Source organism: Protopterus annectens, chromosome 8.part0, assembly GCF_019279795.1.
Source record: "Protopterus annectens isolate FY-2018-M chromosome 8.part0, PAN1.0, whole genome shotgun sequence".
Taxonomy (NCBI): Eukaryota; Metazoa; Chordata; order Ceratodontiformes; family Protopteridae; genus Protopterus; species Protopterus annectens.
Window position 1 is genome coordinate 1,753,064,515 of NC_056741.1, and position 26,246 is coordinate 1,753,090,760.

Below are 26,246 nucleotides of genomic sequence, written 5' to 3' on the forward strand. Positions count from 1 at the left end.
ATGGCTGGGGTCCACCAGACTGGACGCTTGCCTTTGATACAAAGAGTCTTTGTTTTGTTTGGGATTGTCTGGTCCATGCAGTCCTGGAGGTGCTGGTAGAAGGCATTTGTAAGTGATTCAGCGGTTTGAGTAATGGTTTCCGCTGGCTCGGGGGCCTTGAATATTGTATTGTATCATATTGTATTATGTTAGTGGGGTGTAGGCAGAGGAAACATTTGTAAGGACAAGGTCAAACATGATATTTGTTTACTGACGTCTACCAGGAAAGTCTAACTGGATAGGTGCCCATTTTCTTCTAGGAAGTGAGTGTAAAGGGCGAGTCAGGTGGTGTGAGGTAAGATTAGGAACTTGTTCATATTTAGGAATATCATTATCCTGAGACTGGGCAAAAGCCGAAATAGATTTTGGCTAAGAACTATTTCTGAATGGTTTTGAAGGACTGGAGGGAGGGTACTGATCTGATGCACATATGTAAGGAGTCCCAGGCCTTAGCAACATGGTATAAATATAGCTCATGGCCTTCAGATTTGATAAGGTTGTGGACAGAGAAGGTTTTCCTCACTGAATCATAATGATGGAGTACAAACATAGTTATGTAGAACATTATTTATTGCTAGCCACGCAGATGATTGCAGGCTAATGTTGTAGGTCGGTAGCAGCTCTGTATACATTAGTTGATGAGTTACTTCTAATCACTTTAGGCTTTCAGTGCCCTACAGAAGTGGGTTCTGAAAGGGGCATTTGCTGATAATTTAGCCACTTTATTACACTATTGATCTAATTTTGCTTTTCATGTTGCCTGGAAGTTAATAGGAATGAGTGCTCCATAAACTACTCACAGGAGGTGTTAAGTAGTGGAGAGTGCAGCTTTGGTTGCGTCAGTTAGAGTTTTTGGATCTGTAAAGCATTGCAAGTTTTTGGTGAGTTTGTTAGGCATTTTTGTATGTGCATGTGAAATGTAAGATTATAGGCTCATAAGTAAGGTAAGTACTAGGCCAGCTGCTGTTGCAGGTCATTTGATCTAGTTAATTTCCATTTTTGTGTTTGAAATAATCTATCCCACTTGGTTATAGATTGGCCTTACCTGTCTCATGGTTGATAATTACATATGATCCCTAATGAGAATAACTGGGATCATACCATAGATAATGTGAGTGGGCCCACACCTAGCATAAAGCATTTAGGAGTTGCATCTGCCCATTTGTAGTGCATGGGGCAGTTTTGGGGTAAAAATTCTGTTTTCCATCCATATGTCTAAGTTGCAGTTGGAAATGTACAGGGATGAACTTTGTTTTATATGGATGGGGAATCTGTTCCACATGAGCAGTATCATTTGTGAAGTATGCCTGTCCCTCCAAACTGTTCTATTAATGTTTCAGAAGAGGTTTAGATGCCTAAGCAAAGTATTTGTGAAGCCATTTGACTTAGTGATGTGCAGTAAATCCATTAGTAATAGGTCAGAGGTTGCCTTGTATGCCAGACACAGGTCACATCTTCAGAATCTATAGGTTACCAAGTATATTGACAGGGGTTGTTGGTGCATAGTTGTGCCATGTTTGGTGCATAACTAGTAGATTCATAGGTTTATACTGGACCAATGACCAACAGAGTCTTTTCAAGTGCAAAATCATGGCGGTCATTGAGGGGCTCTGCCTAACATGGACTGGGATTTTGTTCCAGAGTGAGGGGAGCCTCTGGGATATGAATCTGTCCCTCCAGCATGTCCTATTTATTTCTGTGCTGAGGTTTAAGTCCCTGGAGCGTGTAGCTCTAAGGGATTAGGATTTTCTGAGGTGGAGCATTTCCATTAATTCTGGTTTGGACATGGCTTTATACGTCAGGCACAGATTGCCTCTGAGTAGGCGGTAAGCAACTGAGTAGAGTTGGAGTTTCTATAGCCTAACTGCATAGGGCATCTGTTTGAGTCCCTTGATCCTCTTGGTGAGGTACTTTTGGGGTCTTTCCAGTTGCTGCAGGTGTCTGGTAAGGTATATCCCAAATGGGGCATTGTATTCAATTATGGGCCTGATGAGTGATGAGTAGAGGGGCACAATGACCTCTCTTGATCTAGATGTGAACCCTTTCGTGATAAGGTGGGCTATATAGAAGGTCTTTCTAACCAGTTTGGCAATGTGATTGTCAAAGGAGAGATTGCTATCTACTTGGGTCCCCAAATCCCTAAATACGTCTTCCATACATAACGGATTACCACCTATGTGGTAATTTGTGGGCACTTTGTTTTTCCCAAAAGGGGATAACTATGCACTTTTTGGCTAGTTGTTGCATGTGTGAGTGGGCAGATACCACAAGGCTGGTGAGGGGCTCGCTCCTGAACACATGTCAAGGGGGATGGATGGCATGAACCCCCCCCCCCTGTTGCAAGGTGATCCACCAGACTGCAGCAGCATGCCGATGGGCATCGCGGAGCAGGTTGCTGTAATGATGCCGGACCTGCTCATAACTGCGGTTATGCAGGCCAACATCATTGATCCTGTGAACTAGATCATTCCACAGGATGGTCTGCTCCTGCTGCTAATGGGCTGTGCTTCAAAACAGCACCTGGTAGTGCTGTACGAGGTGGTTGATGATGACTTCATTTTTATCCGCTAAATACACAGGTAACCTGCCATGTGACATCTTGCCTGAAAGACATAAAAATGGAAACAGGTCTGAGCAACTCATACAGCAAGGTTACCATAGTTCTTAATACATATCTCTGTCGCCCCCCCCCCCACTATATCTGCGAAAACAAAATATTCACACAACTCAATAGGTATGGCTACAGCTTAACTACCACTGGGACATTTATCGTATTGTACCACGCTTTGTGCTATGTGTTTGTAGTCAGGCTCCCTGTGGGGACACTATCCTTGCTGGCCTGTTATGGACAATGTCACCTGCATGCCATTGTAAGGGCTTCTATGGTTCCATATATGCATGTGGTCTGTTTGCTATGGGTATGCAGGAACTCCATCAAGGCTGGGTCTGAAATGGCCTTGTATGCCAGACATAGGTCACCTCTGAGCAGTCTGTATAAGACTGAGTAGAGGAATAGGGATTTTAGCCTATCTGTATAGGACAGGTGTTTGAGACCTCGGATTTTCCTGGTCAGGAACCTCTGTTGTCTGTCCAACTGCTGCATGTGCTTGGCAAGGTATATGCCGAAGGGGGCATTGTACTCAATAATGGGTCTGATAAGGGAGGAGTACAGGGATGTTTTGACCTCCTTGTTCCTGGATGAAATACCCTTATTTATGAGGTGGGCCATGTAGAAAGCCTTCCGTACAACAGAGGAAACGTCATGGTCAAAAGTCAGGTTGTTATCAATCTGTGTGCCCAAGTCCTTCACAACTGATTGCATTCTTAATACATTGTTATTAATGTGATAATTAGTGGGGATGACATTTTCTGCAAAGAGGATAATGATGCATTTCTTGGCATTCAGTTTGAGGCCATGCTTCTGGCACCAGTCATTAGTTTGGGTAAGGCCCTCTTGGAGGATGTTCACATCACTAGGGGAAATTAAGACAGCACCCAGCTTGCAGTCATCTGCAAACCTGGTCAGCCACAAACTACTGGTTTTGGCTTGCACCTCAGAAAAGTACATCCCAATCAGTATAGGCCCCAAGACCGATCCTCGGGGTACATCGCTAGTTACTGGTCTAGTACTGGAGGTGGCTTCCCCTACTTTGACTGGGTTCTATCAGTGAGGCAGTTAGCTACCCATCTGGTAACATACAGGTTGATGCCTAGCTGGGAGAGTTTATCTATTATGCCCGAGGAATAGTGTCAAAGGCTTTGTTGAGGTCAAGGTAGATGCTGTGCACTGTCTTCCCCATGTCTATGTCTTTGGTGACTGTTTCAAAGAAGTTGACCAAGTTTAACAGGTATGATCTCCCTTTGACAAAAACAAACTGTGTGGGGTGAAGCTTTTGGAAGTTGCCAATGTCCTTGTTTATAAGGTCCATGATGATGTGTTCCATGGCCTTGCAGATCAGGCTAGTTAGGCTGATGGGCTTATAATTGCCTGGGTCAGTGGAAGCTCCACCTTTGTGTAGAGGGATGACAGTGGCTGTCCTCCATTCAGCTGGGATGAAGCTGGTGCTCAGGCTTTGGTTGAATAGGATGTCTAGTGGAGCTCAGAGCTCATGCTTGAATTCATGCAGGATGCAGCCAGGGATGTTATTGGGTCCTATGGAGACTGTATTTTTTGCCTTTGAGAGGGCAGGTGCTGGGGATGTCCTGGTTTATTGATGAAGGGACAGGGGGGTGAAGTTTTCACTGAACCTGTCTGCCAGCAGGTTAGCTATATCTGTGGCATTTGTGTACTATGTGCAATGTCGTTAGATATGTTTTTTTCCAAAATGTTCTGGATCTTTGTTTGTCTGTCCAGTTTTATTAGTTTGGTCTTCAAAGTTATAGCTATAGTTTGCTCTCACTTCATTTCTTTTTATCTTTATCCATCATCGTGCTTGAATTCCACTTCTGCATTTTGCCAAACTGTTTGACATTCCTTCAAAAAGTGGTATAATACTTTATTCTATTTTCCATTTTCTGTTTGTGTCTTGTACCATGGAGGTCAGGTTGCGATTGAAAAGAGTCTGTCAGCCAATCCACTTTCTTGGTTACCAAACTGAAATTAATAGGTAAACAAACAAGCGCAAAGCTGAATAACGGTTATAAATTACATGATTTCCTGCAGAGATTAAGTTTAAGTCAGGGTACCTTAGAGAGTACAGTACAAATCTATTTGTTTTACTTTTTTATTAAAATACACAAATGTTTGCTTACAGGTACCATGTAATCTGTGTACATTGTTGCTACTCTCACATTACATAAAACACAGTAGGCAGGTATTCAGAAATTAAAAATAGCACACTGTGTAATGCTAAACTTTGCAGTAAGTGCTATCATGCAGGCATACCTTTCAACCTGTTAGAGCAAAAATCTGGACAAAGCCATAAATAATGGAGGGACAAAGGCCCCAAAATAGGGACATTTTTTAAATATTGCTTTTACAAACTTAAATTGATAGAATAACAGGTTTTGCATTAGCATGGTTCTCCTGCAGGGTATAAAGTCTGAAACCGAAGTGTCTGTGATTTATTTTCTGACTACAGTCCTCCATGATTTGCCAGAAAAGCACAATTTTGTGAAACAGACCAAAAATAAGAGGCAAAAATCTGTATAGTTGAGAGGAATGCATGCAGCACATATCCAGTTCAGAGATATCTGTAGTATAATCATGAGTGTGAATTTGTGTGGTCATTAATATATACTTTCATAAGTACATTATTTTTGGGTGAAAATGAAAATATTTTATTTTGGTATGTGTGACTATGGATGCTAGTATCAACCATGTCTGTTAATTATAAGATGTACTGCGGTGGTGGTGCTGCGGTAGCGTTGTTGCCTCACCGTTTGACGTTGCCCGTTCGATTCTCAGTTAGAGCATCTTCTGTGTGGCGACATGCGTGAATGGGCGTTCCTTCGTTAAAGTTTGTGCGTTAGGCCCGGCAAGCCAGCACGTAAAACTCTACTGCCAATCATTAGCGGACCGGAGTTCCGCTGTGGCGACCCCTAATAGGGAAAAGCCGAAAGACATAAAAAAAATACCTATGTAAATAAATTGCCTATATGCATGCATATACATAAGCATATGCATGCACATTACTCAGGCAAAAAAGCACAAAGATTACAATATATGCATGCATATATACATTATGTATGTATGTGTGTTGAATTAAATATTGAGATACATGTGTAAATATGCAGGTACAAACAGAGTCACTAATCATTTGCCATTACTATTTGAGATGATTTAGGTGGTGATAATGATAATCACCAATGAGTTTGTTCCATGTTTTGTGTTTTGAACAAATTCATTGATGATTATTCATTGTACACACACACACACACACACACACACACACACACACACACACACACACACACACACACACACACATACACACACACACACATATATATATATATATATATATATATATTACATGCTCAGAACACATTATTGATTACATTTACAGGTAGTTACACAAATGAGGGTGTGGATAACAGAGTGGAAGACAAGGACAGTACAGTAATGTGATGCAGGCTAGTCAGCATCCAGATGTACTAAAAGTATAATTCCACATTGTAGGATAACAGCAGAACTGTTTGTATTGTTGGGAAAGTGAATTGACAGAAAACTATGTATACAGTGTATACGTTTTGTACTACCTGGCACAATATTATTGTACTCCATAATAAGTCATTATGGCTACATTACCCTTTAATGTTTAACTGACCCTCAGCATAATGTCAGACATTTGCATAGACCTAAAATGTGACATCAACACACTGACCATTCCTTGTGTGTACTGTTGCGGACATTTGACAAGGTGATGGCAGTCCTATCCTTGGACTGAGACAACACATCCTTGTTTTCATTTGATGCAGTCAGGTTTGGGGTATAGCACTGTAGGGCTTATCATCAGTGCATAGCAATGAGAGCATCACCAGAGGTGACATAATGAGTGGGAACACTGTTCTGTCACTGGCATGAGATCTGCAGTCTAGCTGTCTAGACAATACATTTTGTGTGAGTAGAATATTTCTCATTCAGGCCTGGGGTGTGTTTGTATGGTTTGGGTCATCCAGAAGTGTACTGGCAGGTCTTATGTAAATGTTGTTGTTCACTCATGTCCTGCTAAGTCTTCCAAGATGACAGTACTGCATCTGTATAAGTTTTTAGGTTTTGTTGCTTCTCTGTACTAAACACTGTGTTATGTGATGCTGTCATGTAGCCAATGTACAGATGTGATTAATAGGTCTGTGAACTGTGATCTCCATTATCAGATATGTATCATATCTGAAATTTCTGTCAGTAACACGCGAAGAGGATGTTATTTTCAAACCTCATGAATATAAATGTAGATTGTGTTACATACATGCATGCATACATACATATAAAAGTAGCTATTTGTCAAAATATAGGGTTATAGATGGCATGAGATTTATGGTTGTAGCACTTACTTTTTACTGCCTTAGTAAAAGTACCCCTGTAATTACCTACTATAATATTCTCGGAATGGTACTGAAAAGTATATGGGAAATATATAGACTGCATTTGTTTCAGCTTTCAAATGCTAATCAGTGTAAATTAACTGTACTTCAGCCAAACATTCAGGAAAAATGTGAAAGTTATAAACATTTTACCACAATGAATGATAGAAAAACAGTGAGAAAAGAAAACCAGCAGGATGGAATCACTATTAGACAAATAGTTATGGTGCGATTTCGGAAGGACAACATACAGCATCAGCTAATGAGAAAATACTTTTCGAGCAGTGATTAGATTCAGTTTGAAAGCTGCATGACATTTTTTAGAGAAAAGATGCAAAATATTTTATTATTTTAGAATATTTGGACATTTGTTAGTCAACATGTTTCTTTGCAAGGCACAACTGTCCAAAGCAATGCTGTGCTGTAAAATGAGGGAAATATGTATGACTATAAAAGTGCACCCACATCATCACACACACAGACACACACACACACACACACACACACACACACACACACACACACACACACACACACACACACACACACACACACACACACACACACACACACACAAGCAACACTAATAACACACTGTATGAAAAATAATTGATAGTGGAGGGAAAAACATTTGTAGACAACAAGCATGAAAAATAGTATTGCCTAGGCTTGAATACTTATTTGCAAAAGCAGGTACATAGTAAAGTAGCTATCACTTCATTGCTAAAGAGGCTGCAGGTCTATGTGTGACAAGAAGATAGCATCTCTAGCTGAGTAAAATCCAGTCATTCAGCTAATCTAATTGCTCATGAGTGGGGGAAGGAAAATACAAAAGGACAAACTGCAGCTGCAAGTTCTAAGCATTTCCTCTAAAACCCCCCACTGAGAGTTTGTGTAATCTGACCTGCAGTATGCTAAAAAGGCTATTTGAAAACCTTGCCTCTAGCTGAACATGTGACTTATAGAGTACTAAAATGTAAACAAACTCCTCTAGCAAAAAATCTGAGCCAGTGCCCCTTTAAAATATGTGGAGATGATGCAAATGTCAGGAAATTACAGAAACAGCATGTGACTAGGCAGATATCACTCAAAGAGATTAGAAAGCAAAAATAAGTTAACATAATAATGTCTTGTAGAAATAGGGGGAAATAAAAAATCAGCACAATGAAATAATCATAAATTATCTGAAACTGGCTTGCGAAAATTAAATTGCAATTTTTTAAATCTTTCTGCTGCTGCCAAACACATAACTAAATGATTCTGCAGGCAGAGGGGAAGACAGTTGAAATGGCACTCCCTTCCTTTCAATTGCTGTGACAGTTTTCACACCTCTGCAGTAGCGTGGGAGGAGGGGACTGTCAATTCATGTTGGACTACAAAAGAACACTTAGAACAAAGGCATCCAGTTTAGCTACAAGTCTGGCTGCTGCAGGATAACTTCGAATTATACTGTAAAGCACGCTCTGAGCTACACATAAATGAAGGTGATTAGCTAGAGAAAAGAAGCTGTCCTAACACAGAAGGAATACAAACTGACAGTGAGTCCCAGATTTCACATTATATGTCAATGGTATGGGAATTCACAGTTACTTCCTTATGTCTGGCATGAGTCACAGAAAGGAGACTTGAAATGCTTTATGGGAAAGAGAAAGGCTTGAAGGAGAAGTAGATCACATTGACATATCAAGCCCCATTGGTAGCCATGTTGTGGTAAACAGGCTAAAATTACAAATAAAGCACACAGAGTGATTTTTAAGTGTTAAAATAGGTCTGGAAACAAAGATAGGCTGAAAAAAACATTTTAGTTCTAGGGTGGAGTTTTCCTTTAAACACAATTTCTCTTTACAAAGACTTGAAAAGTACAATAGTTGTAGATGGCTTAACAGATTTTTTTTTACATTTCTTAATGCTGGGTCATGGGCATATGACTTTTTAACATAAAGACAGACAATCAGAAGAAAGAAAAAATAACAGTAATAAATAGCACATCAATTTTAATCAGAACCCTGTGTCTGCATAACCTTGAGAGGTAGTGGTGATGTGAGTTTTATTTTGGCAATGAAAGGAAATTTGAAAGAACAGTTCTGTTTAAAAAGTGACCATTTAATATGTTTGTTGAAAATATATATATGCATTGTGAAACAAATTCTTAGCTATTTTACCGTGGTAAAAGTACATTAAAAAAGGGGAGTGGCCCTTACTGATCAAAGCATCAAGCATGATGTATACAATGTACTTTGTGAGTACAAATTTTGTTAACTAGGTCATTTTTTTGTTAGTGACACATTGACATGAAAAGTGACTCAGACAAAAAATAGCATGTACATTTTCCTTTCTCCCTACTGAGAGGGTATTTGTGAGGAACATAGTAAGGCTGACTGACTACCTTTTCTTTTTTTTTTTTCAAAACACATTTTATTAATTTTGATAAGTACAACAGACACAATAGAAAAAATACACAAATACAACAAATACTAAGTTATACTTAAGCCTTAATACTTCAATGGTAAAAAATCATAACCTATATACATACGTGCCAAAATACATCAGAAACAAAAGAGAGGAAAACAGGAACAGTGCTGTACAAAATGCAAACACCAAGTGCTAAACTTTAAAAAAATAATATAGGTATAACATCTACCTTGTTATAATACCCCACCACTCTTGTCAAATATTGAGGCAGTGAAGGGAGTTTAAGACACAAAAGACTGATAACATCCGTGACCAAGAACATCCCGGGGGGGGCGGCAATTCCCTTAACAGATAAGACTAGTTAGGACAGAACATAATGAATAAGGGGAAAAACAAGCTATATAAATGGTGTTCAGGATTAGTCCGTTAAAAGGAGAAAGATAAAGTCCCATAATTCCTGATAAGATGTCCGTTTGTGAGGGTCAAGTATTATCAGTTTTTGGGAAGTAATATAGTTAATTGCCAGATTTTTAAAGTCCCTCCATGACAATTTACAGTGATCAATCCAGTGTTTGGTGATATAAAATTTTATTAGAAGACAGAGTGTAATTAAAGCCCCGAGTTTCAACTTGGGTATTTTAAGATTGGTGATGTGTAATAAGGCCATCTCCCAGGACAGGGTGGATTTATGATAACCCATTTTATCGAGCCTTACTTTGAGAGAACACCAAATACTGTGAGAATATCTGCAGAACCACAAAATGTGTATAATATCAGCATGGGGAGTGGAACAACAGGAGCAGGAGGAAGAGACAAATGAGTTAAATTTATTCATACGGACCGGAGTTAAAAATAAGTTATTAGTGATCATGAATTGTGTGTATATTAGTTTTTTTAAATGGAGAATACTTAAGTGTAAGCTTTATTGCTAGAGTCTTCTGTTGTAGAGTCAAGTTGGCATTCTGTTGTTCCCAATATTCCGCAAACATAATTTTCCCTTGATTCAGAGATGAAGAAAAAGCTTTATAAGCTGTAGAAATCATGTGTTTTTTTACATGATAAGTTTTGCAGTAAATCAGCTATGCGATTATGGTCCTCTTCCGAGCTGGGGTAGTTAATAAAAAAGGATGAGGTGAGCTCCCTTAGTTGTCTTAAAATAATAGTATATTTATTGGACACTGCCAAAGTAACTCGGAGATCTGTTAGTGAAAGGTGGTTAAGTTTATGTATATCCCATAAAGTTAGGTCCCTAATAAGAGGGTAGCTAGTTAAATTGATCATTTTATCATTCAACACTAAGTTTGGGTTAAGATGTATAGGTTGAAACATTAGAAGAGCATTACTTAGGTTAAGGGATTGAAAGAGCTCCTGTAAAGTCTTAATTAACCCTTTCAAAGAGTGATGTAATTTTAGTTTCTTAAGGTTAAATTTATTTTAGAAAGGCAAAGCTCTAGGGTTAAGGTCCTGTTTAAGGGCATGGTTATACCACATTTGAATCCATAATGGGGTACGAGTAGACGGGTCCGAGTTGTGGTTGGCAATAGTAAGCATCCGGTTTGCGTGAATAATTCTGTAGTATAATAAGAGATCGGGCAAAGCCAATCCCCCTGACGATTTAGATAAAGTAAGCCTTTGATATGAAGCCCTCACAGATTTAGGGTGCCAAATTAATTTTGCAAAAGCTTTATGGATTCTGTTGAGAAAAAGAGTTGAAACCGAAGATAAAGAAGAGTTAAGATGATAAAGAAGTTTAGGGAGTACATTCATTTTTAATAATAGAAATTTTTGTTAACATTGGAAGTTTTAAGTGTTGCCATCTTGATATGTCTTGGGATATGGAGGACCAGACTTTGGATAAGTTAAGCTGTAAAAGAGAAGGAGAAGAGTGATCATAAGAAACTCCTAGGTATTTTAAAAAATAGTCTATGTGAAAAGCAAGTTCAGGGAATAAGTATTGTTTGTGTGCTAGGGGATTGATCGGGAAAATAAAGGATTTGTTTTGATTAATTCGGTTATCTGAAATAGAGGTAAAGGAGTGTAAAGATTTAGTAATTTTTTTAGTGTCAGACATGGGATGTTCAAAATAAAGATTTAGATCATCGGCAAAGGCTGTAAAGCTGATGTTAGTGTTAAGAATTCTAGGAATAGAGTGATAGGCTTTTTGCAAAATAAGTAGGAAAAAGGTTTCTAAATATAAATTAAATAGTAAGGGAGAAAGGGGGCATCCTTGTCTAGTACCATTTGTAATCTTTATCGGTTGCGAATCTTGCTTGTTTATGTGTAAGCAAGTGTATGTACTATTATAAAGTGTTCTAATCAAGTTAATAAAATCTGGAGGGATGTCAAATCTCGATAAAGCTAAAAAAGAAAGTTCCAGTTTACCTGATTGAATGCTTTACAAGCATCTAGTACCAGAGCGTATCTAGGGTTCCTTTCATTTTTGGTGGGATTAATTATGGTTTCTAGCGTTAATGTGTTATCCCATATATGTCTGTTAGGCATAAAGCTCGCCTGTTCTGGAGAAATCAAAGCATGCATAGTTTTTTAAGTCTGTTCACTAAAATGGCTGAAAGGATTTTTATATCTATGTTCATAAGGGAAATTGGCCTATAGTTATTTACGTTAGCTTTATCCAGGGTATTTTTAAAATTACTATAGTTTTTGAGTGGTTGATGTATAAGTCTGTTATGCCTTTATTAGCAATAGAATCAAAAAGTTTGAGTACAATGGGAGCAAGGGTATTTTTAAATGTTTTGTAGAAGTCAGATGAATAGCCATCTGGACCTGGAGCCTTACCAATCTTGAGGTTGTCAATGACTTCTATAATTTCTGACAAAGTTACCGGGGCTAACTGACTACCTTTTCTGAGAATTCAGTTTGAATATAACAGCTGAACAGACACAGATTTCAGCCATTAATGCTTTCTGTTGTGGCTTTCCTCTACATATTGAAATGAAGGTGCTCCTACAGTTCCATTTTATTAATAGCTCTGAGGTTGCAAAATCTCAGACTTATAATTGCAATATCCACAAATGATGTTTGATCAGTTGATAATAATTAAACAGGCTTCACTGAAATGGTTGTTCATCAAATAACAAAATCCAAGTTAGAAGATATACTAAACGATATGTATGAAAATGTTGAAGACTTGCTAGCACGAAATACTCTAAAGCTAGCTATGAAAACAGAATTGCAGCAGATAGTAAAGACAACCACAAGGTCTTCTATAGTTATGTAAAGAATTTCCACGGCAATACCCAGATTTGGTCTGAGCTACTGCACAATGCTATCTTCTATACCGAGCCAACAAATATTGCAAATATACTGGCGAACAGATTCAGTGCTAACTTTACTCCCCAAAGGACCAATCACAATACCAGTAGATTGCCAGACACCCAGTATTACTGCTGCACAGGTTAAAATAGGACTGTCCAAGGCCAAGAATACAGTATCTATGGGACCTGAAAATATCCCTGGCTGTGTTCTACATGAACTACATAGTGAACTGGCACCTCACCTGTGTGCCCTGTTTAATCACAGTCTCACTTCAGGCTTTCTTCCTACAGAATGGCGCACTGCTACAGTAATCCCTCTCCACAAAGAAGGAGCGACTACAGACCCCAGGAACTATCGCCCCATTAGCCTGATGAGTCTGATATGCAAAGCTATGGAACGTATCATCATGGACCTAACAAGGATACAGGGAATCTCCAAACTCTGGATGCTACACAGTTTGGTTTTGTGAGAGGTAGATCATACCTGTTCAACTTGGTTGACTTCTTTGAGTCAGTCACCAGAGCTGTGGATGCAGGTAAGGTGGTTCATACAGCCTACCTTGATCTGGCCAAGACCTTTGATACCATTCCCCACTCAGAAATCATAGAAAAACTTACTAAGCTAGGCATCAACCCCTATATCACTAGGTGGGTTGCAAACTGGCTCACAGATAGAACCCACAGTTTGAAAGTAGCTGACTCTAAGTCAGACTGCCGACCAGTCATGAGTGGAGTCCCACAGAGTTCGGTCCTGGGTCCTCTCCTATTTGGTATATACTTATCTGAAGTCCAGGCCAACATGAAGGGACTCTGGCTGAGAACGTTTGCAGATGATTGCAAGTTGGGAGCTATTATTAAACTCCCCAAGTGATGCTGATATCCTACAGAAAGGCCTCAATGAGACCAATGACTGGTGTCAGAACCATGGCCTTAATCGCAATGCCAAAAAATGCGTCTTCATCCCCTTTGTGAAAAACCTGGTTCCCTTGAATTACCAGATTGATGGTAGTCCACTGAACACAGAAGGCATTATAAGAGATCTGGGAACACAGGTTGACAGCAACCTCTCTTTTGACCAACACATTGCCACTGTGGTCAGAAAGTCCTACTATGTGGTACATCTCATTACTAAGGGTTTTGCATCCAGGAAGAAAGAGGTCATTGTCTCCCTCTACTCTTCCCTCATTTGGCCAATCATAGAGTACAACACCCCGTTTGGCATGTACCTCACTAGACACCTGCAACAACTGAAGAGGCCGCAAAAGTACCTCACAAAGAGGATGCTAAGCCTTAAACACTTGTCCTATATGGACAGACTCAAAAAACTCCAACTATTCTCTGTCTCATATCGCATACTTAGAGATGATCTCTGCTTGACTTACAAAGCCATGTCTGACCCAGCTCTGTTAGAAATGCTACATCTAAAGAAATCCCAATCCCTCCACACCACATGCTCCAGAGACCACAACCGCATTACCACAATCAAAAGAACATGCTGGAGGGACAGGTTTATAAGGCAGAGACTGCCCATGCTATGGAATAGACTTCCCATTCATGTCAAGCAGAGCACCTCACTGGCCCTCTTCAAGAGAAATCTTGATGAGTGGATGGGAAATAGAAAATTCACCCCGGGATCACTCCAGTGGCTCTACTCAACAGAGGCACTAGGAACTAAGGTTGGGCGACACAATGCCAGGTTAATCCTATGGCTCATAAAGGCTTCAGGGCCATTAGCCTAGTACACACCAATAAACCTATGAACCGAAAAGGAAAATGGTTAAAAAAGGAATAAAAAAGCCAGCAATGCATATAATGCTTCAGGAAGCAGATAAAATAAAAATAATTTCTGAAGAAAACATTTCTGATCATAAATACTTTCCAACAAGATAAAATGTCTTACTGGATATTCAGGTGCTTTCAGTGCTGTGATGAAAGAATGATAAAACTACATTGAGAGTGTGCAATATTACTGAGAACTTAATAACATTGAAGATGTCAAGGAGATTTCAGTATTGGGTCTGCAACAAGTGCTTATGCATTACTAACGTACAAAATATGTACTTGTAGATGCTTGTTCGAAAAGGCAACTGCTCTAACCCCCACAAGCCTGATCTTAATACTTATACCTCCCATCACCGGACCTATAAAACTGACCAGCCTTATAACAGCCCTAACTCTAAACCCAAAAATCCCATCCAGTTACTAACATGAGTTCTTGCTCCCTAACCCTAAAACTTCATTCCTTTCCATAACCCTAACATCCTTGATAGATCCCTAAACCTAAAACTGCAACCCCCTCCCTAAACCTAAACTCCCCAGTCATTCCCTACACTTAAACTCCCCTGTTTCTCCCTAACCTAAAACTCATTTCCATACCCTTACACTAAAACTACCTTCCTGCTCTTTAACCTTAAAATTCCCATCTCTCTCACTAAACCTAAACATCCTTGCTGATCACTGCCCTAGTCTACACTCCCACTCCATCCACCTCCCTTCTCATGACTACCACACTTACCTCCCTTGAATTTGAGCAATGTGTTCAGGTAAAGTGCAGCAACTGTTTGTCCAAACTCATATTCAAGTTCAAGTGTGAACTGCAGCCTGTAGAAACTACCACAGGCGTAAGTCCTTTGCTTTAGACAGAGGTCTTAAAGTGCTTCTGACTCAAGCGCTTATAGCAGAACCTTTCATAATTACTGAATGTGATCAGACATAATACACTGTGCATGAAAGCAGGTGAGAACAATACCAGGAAGATGACTGAATGTGTCATTAATAAGGTAACTGTACATGGGCCAAAATATTTTGCTGTAAATGCTGCAGTGTGCAAATTACTATTGCTTCCCACGAATGTCCTGTGACTAATCTCTCAAGAAGAATCTTGCTGAGTGAATATGCAGATAGATAGAAGAGTAACATAAAATGCAGTAAGGTATATGTATAAAAGCTGATGTGTACACAGCAGACAGATTTAAGGGGATGCCAGAGTCTGAACCCATAACTAATGCAGAAGTTTAATTTCAAGGCATACAATGTTCATAAAACATAAATTAATAATAAGGAATCAAGACATAATACTGATTTCTCTGTGGGTGTCTGGAGTAAAACTAAAAATGAGTTTGAAAACTAGAGCAGTGGTCCTTATTTATTTCAGTGAATGATAAGAATAAACTGTTATATAATATTAACTAAAGCAAATGTATTTGTGACGTCCCCATGCTGGGCCAGTAATAAAGAAGCCTGAATCCTCACCACTAACACTGGAGAGGGACATTCACTTGGAATACAAATGGATACACTCAGTATTTCCAGATGCAGACCTCTCTGAAACAAGCACAGTTTCCCTTAAGAGCACACAGGGAACATTGTCAACCTGGGATCTGGGCTGTTCTATTTGTCTTTCTCCAAGTCCCAAGTAAGACTCCCCACTGGCACAGCTGTAGGGTTAGGTCCTCAGCCGAGTGTCCAAGCCAAGTTCTCCAGCACCCTCTCTGAGAAACCAGTGCTTTGTGTCCCTGCCCAAGTAGCTGACACACACACACACACACACACACACACACACACACACACACACACACACACACACACACACACACACACACACACTTTGAGATTTAATTTTCACACACACACACACACACACACACACACACACACACACACACACACACACACACACACACACACACACACACACACACATTTGGGGAAGGCTGGCACAGATTACCCTCTCTACCAACTTTGCCAAGACTATAATGTAGTTTTACTGCCACCAGTCAGTTACTATAAGGCTCTTAAAAGGGTACCCACTTATACTGAGTGAAGTTAACATTAATACTAAACCAGGCTTTCAGGAATGGCCAGAGTTATCACCAAATAAGTATGTGCAAATACTCTCAAAGCTTGTATATTTTCTAAACAGGACCAACCACAATGAAAAGTTTAAATGTATTTAATAATAAATAATGCAAAACATGAAAAAACTAAATATCTATTTACAGTAAACACCAGAGTTTTAGCCACAGGGAATACAAAAAATAACACTGATGGAAAGCTTCAAATAGTTATAGAAAAACAGTACTTTTACTCTCACTATATTTTCCTGACTAAGCTAAAGAAAATTACTGCTCCCTAGTTAAGTTACTTATTGAATAGAGCAAGGCAAGATCATTTGTGGGTGAGTGGTCCTTGTTGTCAGATCCAAGACAGAATGCAGAATGCAGAGAGCAATTTCCTACTAATATCTAAATATTATTTCACAATCGATTACATAATTACTTTAAATCTGGTTATCTGACTCTGTTTCCCACACTCATTAACACTAGAAGCTGCTAGCTTTTTAGTACCTATGTGTTACCATACACATAGATAGAGCTTTGCTGGAAGTCATAAAACCATAAAACCATGCCACTCTTCCTACAAAAGCTACAAACTATTCTCTAGCATAGTCATTGCGTCTCTGGCTCCATTCAAAACTGTGGGATAACATCTTTATGGCTTAACCCATAAATTAATTTAATTTCAGATATATTTTGAAGTTTAAGATTAATCTCTTCATTTCCAGTCTTCTGATAAAACATATACTTTTAATTCAGTTGCAATAATACATGTACATTCCTTTTCCTTCCAGCAGGGCACACTGTTTAGACATTTTAACAAAAGCAAACCTCACAGATACATTTTCAGCACAATTATCTGTACAAATCAGTTTGATATACAAATGACATGTAATTATTTACAAAATTCCAGTTTGCTGTGCTGGCACATGTCACATATCCACTGTCCTACTTCTCTTGGCATGGCTAGCAGTACCTCCTATTGTCACAGAATTGTTAAAAAATGTGACTGTTAAGAAATGGCTTCTAAAAGGTATGATCTTAGTGTCTCTAACCATTATTCAGTAATCCCTGCTAATATGATGGCCATGCAGCATCATTGCAGAGGAAGGGTTCTTTTTTTTTTTTTTTGCATTTTATAAACAGTGGGAGGAGTTGCTTAATCATAAGATTGCAGCTTCAGTAACAAAATCAGAATCCTTGCACTCTCTGTAAATACATGGATTACGCACAACTCTGCCATGATGTATAGTCATATACAATGGTATTTTGAAAAAAAAAATGCCTTAACTTCTCAAAATAACATCACTGTATAATTTGCACCCCATTCTTTTTCTATTTCCATTCACTGATTCAAGTTAAAGATCCAGATTAGTGATGTACTGAGTATATCAGTTTAGATGAATCTCATGATGAATTTGCAATATATGGACAGAGTGTACATTGTAGAGTTGTAAGCATGGTGTCAGAAAGTGAAAAAAAGGATAATTTTTTAAACCTGCAGAATGGGTTAATTATGGAAAAGAAGAATTAAACTAAGTTACTGAAATATATATTTAAAATTATTTGCAAGTGCAGTTGCTTCCTAAAAGAAAAATGACTTACCTATATTTTACTGTTTAGTGCCAAAGAAGATGCTAGTCATTTTTTTTTTAATTTAACAATTGTACAGATTCATGTTTCAATGTGTCTTGCTAACTTGTTGGTGGGATATAATGAGATTTAGTTCTCAAGGAGAGTGCAACATTCTTGAATGAGACTGAAATGCCATTATGTAATGGAGACTGGAATTTTCCTTTACCTCAGTAAAGCAAGCTCATAAGTTTATAAGCTACACAGAGGTAGGAACCCACTGATTACTGCAGAACCTTATCAGCTCACTGGAAGAGTGAATCTCATTAGGTATTCATACATGTTTATATTTTTTATTCATTTGTTCATATAGTTAGCAATGAAAGTTTCTGATTGATCAAAGGACACCTTTATAGTTATGATTTCTAGTTTATGGCCCTGTTTGTCTATGGAAACTTCTTTTTTAATGTAAGTTCAAGCAATTGTATAATCGTTGTATAATATCTTGTTTAATTTGTTTCTCAGTATTCTAACCACTGTATCAGATCCATCTGATCCAACATCCAAAAACTACAGGGTAGGAAACAGCCTTTGGGGTAAAGTGGTAATCCTTGTTCTTTTTTCTCAGATCCTTCTGAGCTGGAATTGTCTTTTAAAGGTCTTTATTCCTTGATGAGTACTGAAGAGGCAGTTCTGAGTTCTGTGTACACTCTCTGCAGAATCCAGAAAACTGAAATGATTGCATGCAGATCCATCCTGGTTAAACCTTAGATACATGTCTGTTAAATTGCTGTCTCTTTTCTAGTCCAACATCCTTTTCTTCAGTGCAAATGAATCCCCTTGCTTCGGTGCATGCAGAATATTCAATAAAAGTTGATAAAGACCACAATAACTCTTATTTATTCAACCACAGACATATAAGTGCTTTCACAGATAACTTCTGCTTCTTCAGATACAAATGCATGCTGTCTACTGTGTATCTTATATACCTTGAGCTAACTAAGTCACAATCATCTTAAAGAAACATTCTTCATTAAGTAAAAATATTCAGTCCTTCACTGTGAAAACATGATTCTAAAAAATGAAATGCATAACAAACACATAAAAAGCACACATACAAAGAATACATATAAAAAATGCACATATAGATATGCAAACATAAAAAATGTGCTCAAATATAAACATGTAATGTTAAAAATCTCAATGCTTAATGTAAGAAAACATGTCTTAAACTGACATAACATTTCATTTATTCAATGGTCTTGCTTTAAGTTTTGGTCTTATGGGTATCCTATCATTTAACCCATGACCAGAAATTGCTTTCAGTCTTATAATACATTTTGTCTCAAGCTGTTCTGTCCTGTTTCTAGTGGCCCCCATTCTGATGTTGTCATATATTTTACCTATAACTAAAAAAGTAAAGTTGTGTGTGTTGTCATTCACTCTAACATCTTTAGATAATGCACTAGCATCACTTTTTTTCTGCATCTGGTACATGTGTTCCTTGATGCGATCTCTAAGGCCTCTGTCCGTTTTTCCCACATAGAAACAAAAACATACTGAACATTGGGCTAAATAAATAATGTGTTCTGAGGCACATGTAGCTGAAATGTTAAATACATATTCCCTGCCTGTGTCAGGATGTAAAAGCTTATTACTATTGCTTATATATTTACACATGGAACATCTCCCACATGGACAAGTCTGTCCATCTCTTTTCTTTATATTTTCATTCTTAAAATAACAAAGTCTTCTGTTTAAAGATTGCACATTCTTATGCGCAAAACTTGGTTTAGGTTCCAATAAGGAACTAATCTCTTTATCTGTCATCAAAATTTCACAGTGCTTCTCAATTATATTTTTATACAGCCTCACATTAGTGGAATAAAACAGGGGAAATATTATTTTATTTTCTGTCTTCTTTTTACATGTTGTATGTACTGACGTATTTCTTTTAGAAAAATATGGTCTAGCTGTATTTTCCCTCATCTCAACCACCATATTTTTAGTTTTATTGATTTCGTCCTTATGATAACCTCTCTCTACAAAATGTTGACTCATCTTTTAAGCTTCTTCCATCATGTGGCAGACTACCCGGAGGTACTTGGTGCAATGGACTGCAAGCACATGCATATCAAGTCACCACCCAGTGAGCATGGTAAGCGTTACATAAGCTGCAAGGGATACCACTCCATCAACTGCCAGATCGTGTGCAATGCCCAGGGCATTATCACGGATGTGTGTGCTGGCAGCCCTGGAAGCTACCATGACTCCCACATCTGGCATGCCTCACAGCTGTACCAGGTATTTGTCAGGGGGACATCCCATATGGCCACCTTGTGGGGGATACTGGCTATGCACTGGAGCCCGTGGATGATGACTCCCATCAGAAATGCACACACACACCCATGCAAAAACACCATAATGAGGCACACGCACAAACCAGAATCATCATAGAGCATATGTTTGGGATGCTGAAATCACGGTTCCATTGCTTGGACATATCTGGTGGAGCCTTGCAGTACTCTCCAGGCACGTGTGCCCACATCTTCATAGTATGTGCCATGCTACATAATATGATCCTGCGGAAACAGCTTCAGCAGGGACATAATGGTGAAGGCCCTCACAGCCCACCGCAATTGCCAAGGGCATCATGCAGATGGAGGCGTGCCCAATATGCCCATACCTTGGCAAAGAGGGAACGTGTAGCACATACACTAACAGTGTAGGCCCCTACAGACTGACACACTTCTCCACCTGCACACACAGTAAAATGGATGGCACACACACACGACCACCTGTAAATTGCCATGTATAGGTGGTCTACTGTGTGCATCCTACATAGGCAGCCCTCAACTATTGCACACACAACAGCTATTGGTACAAGGTAAGTCAACACCTGAACAGTAACTTAAGCTAACAGCATGTGTTGATACTGTATGTATAGGTTCCTAGGTACATCGGTAGCTACATGCCTGATTGTCAGAGGCCATTCATCAGCCTAGCCAAAATGTGTCTGCTGTCGCCACCCCATTGATTAACTAATTGACCCTCTGTGGAGCAGAGCCAATTACGGGATCCCTGGGGTGTAACCACTGTTCCCCACCCACTCTGCAAGGATTCCCTGGTGTGTTAATAAGGAGGTCCATATAATGTAATCACAGACGTAGTTCCAAAGCATGGGTAGTACCCATGACAGGTATCTGTCACCCCAGCATTCTCCAGTTATGGTTGTAGCAAGGTGTAGCACATTACAATGTGTGGCTCACTGTGACATGGATTCCCATAGCTGGAGCACATCCATTAAGCATCACTTGGACATACCATTAATAGGTATCATCCATATGTAAACTAACTGAGTTACACATTTGTTTGCAGTATGGAGGAACAGCCATAGTACAGTGCGCATACTAAACACCATGACACTTGTACATATCCCAGATGCCCCAGTGGTAAAGCCACTGACTGTCTTGTGCATGTTCCCAGTTCCACGACCTAAGGTCTGTTACATAATTCCGATGTTCCGAATAATGGATGTTGGATGCAGGTCATTAGAGCACGTTTAAGCACATGTTAGTAGGTTTATGCGCTGGCAACTGCCGGTAAGCATCGTTTAAACATGACTACATGGATATGCGCAAAACAGGTCTAAGCTTTGCTGAATATCATGCAGATCATGGGCAAAGCTGGCCAGAACTGCTGAAATCTGCATTATTCACCCTTGTACTAATACTGCCTGCTCTGAGAGGTAAAACACCTACTGCCAGGAGTAGAACACGCAACCATGTACACAATCACCTACCACTAAGCTACCTGAGATGTACCAATGGCAGGTGTGTATTGTGACAGGCTAAAACACAAAAGGGCGGAGTTCGGGAAATAGTATACACCGCCATGTACCCAATGAAAGGTGTGTTTTCTCTCTCTCTCTCTCTCTATATATATATATATATATATATATATATATATATATATACGGATATACATATATATGCAAATATAAAGATAGGTTAACAACATGTACACAACCGTGGAGGTACATATAAATAGGATACTTTCAAATACCAAATGCTTTACATACCGACACGCGTAATCACGAGGCTTAAAGACCAAAAGACCACAGTACCGGAACACTAGAACCGCAAGTACTATTATCACGATGTTAAGGGACATTTAGTTAGTGCTTCTGGTGCTGCGGTCCAGGTAGGTACTGTGTTTAAGTGTGTTTCTGATTGCTGTAGTGTGTGTAAGTGTGTGCTCTGAGTGCGGTGTGTGTTTCCGTTAGACTGTAATGTGTGTGTGTGTGTGTGTGTGTGTGTGTGTGTGTGTGTGTGTGTGTGTGTGTGTGTGTGTGTGTCTGTTCATGCTATCTTGGAAGTAGATTATTACAGTAGGTGTGGTGTGGGGGGTTACAGCCACCCACATGGGGTTTGTATGGGGCATGGCTACTTGGCCATACGTAGTGTAGGATGGTTTGTTTGGATGTGATTGGTAGCAGTGTGTCTGTATGTGCGTGTGTGTGTTCTGTGTTTGTGTTAGTTCCGGGAGTTTGACGGTCTCGAGTTTGAGTGTTCGGTATAGTGGGGTTTGGGAGTCTGTGAACGGTAATGTGGTTATTGGAAGTGTGTGCATTGCTGAATCCTTGGGTATGCCGTATACAGCAGATGAAGTCTTCAAATATGTGCACAACATGGACCATAGCAATCACATATTCCGCCACGACTGAACGTTATGAACAAAGGATATGGAGACTATATTATAGCAATAACCCATGCCTGGGTGTGGGTAATGCTGGATTTACCCATGGTTGGTGTGGTTTGGTCACTAGGGCGAAGCCCGAGTGGCCAAACAAAGACAACCGTGGGTAAATCCAGCATTACCCACGCCCAGAAGTGGGTTATTGCTATTATACAATGACATTATTTAAGAAATAAAATAATTATTATTCTTAAATAATGTTATTGTATAATGCCTCCTTGCTGCCCTTCCACAGCTGTCTGTTATTCTGTGGCAGTTCTGATGTACTGCGCATGCTTATGCTTTTTTAAAGCTGTCTCGCTATGTTAAACTCCTTTAAAATAGTGAGACACTTTGTAAAAAGCAACAGAGATCTTGCTTTCTCCATTGCTTTTGCCACAGCTCTGATGTACTGTGTAAGCATACGCATGCACAGTACATCAGAACTGCCGCAGAATAACAGACAGCTGCGGAAGGGCAGCAAGGAGGCATTATACAATGCCATTATTTAAGAAAAATAATTATTTTTCTTCTTAAATAATGTAATTGTATAATAGCAATAACCCACGTCTGGGTGTGGATAATGCTGGATTTACCCACGGTTGTCTTTGTTTGGCCACTCGGGCTTCACCCTCGTGAACAAACCACACCAACCGTGGGTAAATTCACCATTACCCACACCGAGGCGTGGGTTATTGCTATAATACACTATTACAAATATGTGCTATGGACATGAGCTAAACATAGGGTTACCACCTGTCCCACCTTGCGAGGGGCAGTCCCTCTATGTGCAGTAGTGTCCTGACCAAAATGAGTACAAATACTAATGTCCTACAATCTCGAGACGTTCTGCATGTTCCATAGTTAATGTAATGGTTGCATAAAATAGTCATCTGTATCTAAAATACCTACATGTAACAAGAAACAGGATAAGCAAGTAAACCGCTACAAGAGTATAAGCTTTTATATAGGCATATATGTAAAGTTCTACACTTTGGACTGACCGTGGGTATGTGTCTGCCTCTAAAATCTGATGTGTGTCCTGCAAATGTCCCACTATGGCCATTTGAAAAGGTGGGAACCCAAGCCAAAGAGGTTCAGTCACCAACACAACTCCAATGATTGCAAATATCTGTGACAGAAATACACGTGACAGCTTTCGTGTAGCAACATTTCATTACATACCGATGTATTTCCGAAGGGATTGAAGGACCATCATCACCTGCATGCTATATAGGAACCAATTAACAATGGCTTAATGAATAAGCCTGCAATAACCATAGTATTAGTCTACTAAATGATAGGTCTTCAGTTAGGAAAGGAGCCCCCACACACATATGGAATATGTATAAATGCAGTTCCCACGCACATCTGCTATGTACACCAACCTACATCTCCCCCACACCCGAAACAAATGCAATTCAGACTGTAATAACTTCACAAACATCCATGCACTCTATGACATCTGCAGAAGCCTTAACATACCTTGTGAGAGACACACTATAATGGCCCTATGTGAAATTGGTGCTATTGTACAATAGAACAGACGCCGATGTTACAGGGTTTGTTTGCAATAATCCCGTATCAGACGGCTGATATAACAGCTACACTCACATGTAGAACTACATCCTCTAGCCTTTACACACAATCCACGGGGGCCATGAAGTTAAAATATCTCTGTGTCTCTCCATATAGCTGTTGCAATTCATCACAAACAACATATCCAGGCCATCTTCCTCGAAGATAGGGCAAAGGGACAACGCCCAAGTGGAGTATTCACTTATACCCCAATGTTGCCATGTAATTAGCTAACGGAGTAGATGCACAGCTGATGTGCATGTAATCATCTAATACAGAACACCAATTGGTGGCAGGATACCACATGTTACTGGTATCTACATATAAAATGATGGCTTGTCATACATTTAAACCGTATGTACATACGAGAAAACTGTTAAAACAGAAAAGGAATAGGACTGATATTATCGTCAACTCAGACTAAGAAGGTATGTAGAACACTCAGTATGTTAGTGTATGTAGTGCCTGTTCTGTATTAATGAAAGTGTACGCAATGCATATAGTGGGAAAAGGTATTATGTAGTGATGTATTGTTGAGCATAGTAACGCTCGTAGAAATTGTGTGTACTGCTGTGGGCCACAAGGTAAACACCTCATACACCACAAGGGATACTAATAAGGACTTTAAACACAACAATTCCACTCCAGCCGCTGTCAGTGGCAGGGTTTGTCCAACAAGTACGTGCCATAACAGGGGATAGTATATGTTGATATACTGTAACAGTAGGCATATGCATGGGAGTATAACTTAGAATAACATGTCTAAGGTGGTCCTGCTGTGCAATTATGATTTGCATTGTGGGATATTGTTGCAAAAATGTGAAATGTACAGTATTGTAGGTAGATATGTCTAACATTTTACATAGCATTACTGTTATATTATGCAAACATCAGGTATGTCTATTGGCATGTACAATACACAATAACAGGATACATATGACTTGTAGTCACCAGACAGCGTATCAGCATGATAGCTATTTGAAATGGAACAGCTAGTCAATTATCCATGCACAAAGGACATGTAATAGCTTCATAGGTTTATAGTTAGGTACTATGCAGTCTGGCCAAGTCCATTCGTAAGCCTAACTACAGTGTTTTCACTTGTGGCACCTCCCTAGGTTAGTGTTCTGTGCCTGTGAACAGCAGAGCCATTCATTTCCTGCACCTCTGTACAGCAGAGCAACTGCAGTGATCCCTGGTGTGCATGTCTGTCTCCCAGCCACCCATCAAGGTATCTCTTGAAGAGTGCTAGTGAGGGTCCCTGCCTGATGTACATAGGAATCATGTTCCAAAGCATGGTGAGTGTCCGGGTCAGGAAATATACCCCTCCAGCATGTCCTAGTCATCATTGCGTTTAGGTACATATCACAGAGCATGTGGCTCTCAATGGCTTTTGCTTATGTGGAGCATATCCATCAATACTGTTTTGGACATGGGCCTTGTAGGTCAGCAGATATCACCTCTGAGTATGCAGTATGCAAATGAGTACAGTTGGGGTTTCTGTAGATGTTCATCGTGCATACAGCTGCAGTCCTCACAGATGGGTTCTCCTGCCGTCAGGTGGGTCCTTGGTCGGCCGAATTCCAAAGTCTAGGTACGGCGTCGGTTGTCATCACTTCTTCCCTGACGTCAGTGCGACAGGGGTATAAAGGAACCAGCCAACGCCATTTTCTTCAGTCTTTCTTGCCGCGCGGTGCCCGAAGCAGAAGCAGTTCGCAAGTGCCGGTCGGCCAGCTCCTGAGATTATGAAAATTTGGAAACCGAAGTCTTC

At 39.6% G+C, this 26,246-nt stretch overlaps 1 protein-coding gene across 2 annotated transcripts in view; it reads left to right on the forward strand.

Moving 5' to 3' along the window:
- Window positions 1-26,246, forward strand: part of LOC122809618 (cytochrome P450 2J2-like) — an 898,680-nt gene that overhangs the window by 315,369 nt on the left and 557,065 nt on the right. The gene's annotated exons all lie outside the window — the stretch shown is intronic.